The following is a 3,327-nucleotide window of genomic DNA, read 5'->3' as shown; positions in this document are numbered from 1 at the left end:
GTGGGCATATGTTCAACTGTAAAATCACAACAACACATCGCAATTGGGGGGTATGTGAAGAGGACTCTCTTCAGTGACCACTAGTTATAGAAAAGATTTAAAATAATGTACACCAATATTTTACCAGATTAACTGAAAAGTGAATCATACTGAAACAATATTGATGGGGAAATGCATTTGGGATAAGTTTTGCGCAATGGTCGAGCAAGCGTCTTGGTCTGCAGACGTCAACACATTTAGTGTGACAGTTTCACGAGCTGATATTTTTCGTTTTGATTTGCCTCTAGAATGTTGTGATTTAATAGTCTGACATTTATGGCAGAAATGTGTTGTGGATCAGCAGGGATACTGTGTCGGCAAAGTGTGAATATGTATTCAGTTGATTTTTATGAGTTGTGTTATGTACCACATTCTCCATTTTAACTACGTCTTCAGACAAGAACAACGACATTTATCTCATCGACACTAAAATATCTGCCGGTATCCTGCATGCTGTACTGTTGTGGAAGCAGGGACAAGGAGAAGCAGCGCTCGGACGCTGCTGAGGTGTCGAGAATTCTAGAGACAGAGAAAAACCGAAAGAACCGTGAAAGCGCACCTCAACCACTGGAAATGTACGGAATAGCGGGCATACCCGAGTTTCTACCCCCCTCTGGCGTACTCCAGCCCAGCTCAGTAATCCCACTCGAGTCTGGTGAGGTGCCTGGTTTGGGGAGTCGATTCAACAGGGGTGTGCTGAGCTTTGACTCCCCCCAGCGGAGACGAGGCCAACGGGCCCCGAAGCTAGGGCAAATAGGACGTTCGAAGAGAGGTGAGTGCGGCAGATAAAGCAAGCAAAAGATAAGGAACGAGAATTGAGACGAAAGAAACTGAAAATATAGTTGGTCTAAAATATAGTTTCATTCTAGGTTTATCGATAAAATAACTAAGTTAGTCTGACCAGAATATGTACTTATTTTAATTGTATGATTATACAGAATCAGACGAACCTTGTATGTCTTTTCTCCTGCTTTTAATATATATATATATATTTTTTTTTACAGTGGTGATAGAGGATGAGGACTTGGATGACGTCATGAACAACAATGGCCTCCCCATTTCAATCAATATCTCTCCTGTTGCCTAAACACTGTCAGACTGTCCAGACCTCAAGAAGCTATCGTGCACATTTGTGAAATTCTGAGGCGAGTACCACTTGTTCTGGACCATACCCAGTTCAGGTGCCCATTGCAAAGTTTACAATAGCAGCATGCGCATCACCAGTAGTTTAGCTCTTCCCAGAGGGAAGGTGGGTGTCCCAATGAAATAGAGAGAACACGGTGCATCTCTGCTGCGGTTCTGGTTTTGAACGGGAAGGGAGCAAGTTGGATAGATTTGGAGCCAGACAGTCTGAAACATAAGCACACACAAGAAGGCCCTACCCATCAAGACCTGGCCCTTAAAAATGAGTTGACCTATGCTTTTTCATTGTTTCACATATTATTTTGACAAAAACACTTTATTTTAGCCTTTGATGGTCGACAAAACTGTCTCGTTTTGGTGCAAGTGAAGTGTCTGTAAAATCTGTTCTAAAACATGATAGATAGATACACTGATACACTTTCATTTGTCATGCACGTCCTAATTAGAAACTTAGTAAGCCTATACCCTGCCTATGTTGTAATGTATTTCATTTTTACCATTGAGTTACTAGACAAAGGAGTTCTCACTGTGAACTAGTGAACTTCTATGTATCCCTGAATAGAGGTGTAAAGACAACTTCTTTTTTTTTGAATTAGCTTCTTATCCAATGTCCTTCACCAATCACCATAATAATCTAATCTGGTCTATAAAAAAAAAATCATATGACATTCAGACAAGTTGCCAACCTCTGCTCTTGGAGTATGGAGTATCATTCATTTTGGTGGTTCATGTAAAACCCAGTTACGAATCAGAACGATGAAGTAGATCGCAACATGGAGGAGAAATTTGGTATTTGGTGCATGACTGACCGAGCTGTGAGGAATACATTGTTTTGATATGGAACCATTGGTCAGTTTGGCTGTAAAGGTATACAGTTATATCACTAAAAGGGTTAGGCCTACTTCAACTCCAGTTACAGTAATTCAATTCTCATTAAAACAAAAATAAATTATATGCTTGGACTGATACTAAAGTGAGTGTTTGTTGTTTTTTACTCTTTGCATGAAAGAGTCTGATAAGTGGCATGTGTTATTGTAAAACCTTGATTATACTTCTTGGAATGTGATATGCTGTTGTACAGTGATAGTACCACCAGATGGAGATAAAGTCGAAGGAACACAGTGCTCTGTCCAGAACTTTTGTCTCACTCAACTAGCACAGACTTGTAATTCATTTGGAATAAAACCTGTTTGGGTAGTCTTTGGAAATGAACCTATTTTTGGGTAGTCTTTGAAAATTAACCTAAGTCACGGGATCCCTGTTGAAGACAATGAGGACATTTTTGGTTTGAGGAGAAGTGTTATTTTGGCAAAATGTGGATCTGAGAGAACTTTGTGGATGTACCCTCCCCCTACATATTTATTTGGACAGTGGAGCTAAAACATTTAACTTGGCTCCATATTCCAGCATTTTGGTTTTGAGATCAAATGTTTCAAATGAGGCGACAGTACAGAATGTCACCTCTTATTTGAGGTTATTTCAAATCAAAGTTTATTGGTTGCATACATAGATTTGCAGCTGTTATAGCAGCAGGTAAACTAGTGGTTAGAACGTTAGGCCAGTAACCGAAGGTCGCTAGTTTGAATACCAAAGCCGACAACATGAAAAAACATTTTGATGTGCCCTTGATCAAGGCACTTAATCCTAATTTGCTCCAGGGGCGCCGTACTACCAAGGCTAACCCGAGAATACAGTATATACTTAAACAGTGAGTAAACAACAGAATATGAGGTGACCCGTGTTCAATGACTCTGTAAATGGGGAATTAGTCTCAAGGTGCAGGGCAGAGTACCGGGCAGGCAGCCGGCTAGTGATGGCTGTTCAACAGTGATGACATGGAGATAAACTGCTTCTTTCAGTCTCTCGGTCTCTGCTAGAAGGGTGACTGAGGTTCTTGATGATGTTATTGGCCTTCCTTTGACACCGAGTGCAGTGGGCACCCGGTGATGCTTGCCCCCCATGATGCATTTTTTCATACATACACTATGCGACCAAAAGTACATGGACACCTGCTCTGAGAAAATCTTGTTACAAAATCAATGGCATTAACATGGAGTTGGTCTCCCCTTTGCTGCTACAACAGTCTCCACTCTTCTGGGAAGGCTTTCCACTAGATGTTGGAACATTGCTGCGGGGACTTGCTTC

The 3,327-nt window shown here is 41.1% G+C and overlaps 1 long non-coding RNA gene across 1 annotated transcript; it reads left to right on the top strand.

The window, feature by feature from the left end:
* LOC112231381 lies at positions 1–2,304 on the top strand. The gene is made up of 2 exons (XR_002950438.2): positions 1–811; positions 1,044–2,304. It is a non-coding gene; the product is annotated as an uncharacterized LOC112231381 (long non-coding RNA).
* Positions 2,305–3,327: the final 1,023 nt, after the last annotated feature.

This window comes from Oncorhynchus tshawytscha, linkage group LG30 (assembly GCF_018296145.1).
Source record: "Oncorhynchus tshawytscha isolate Ot180627B linkage group LG30, Otsh_v2.0, whole genome shotgun sequence".
NCBI lineage: Eukaryota > Metazoa > Chordata > Actinopteri > Salmoniformes > Salmonidae > Oncorhynchus > Oncorhynchus tshawytscha.
This window is presented reverse-complemented; position numbering and strand designations above follow the sequence as displayed.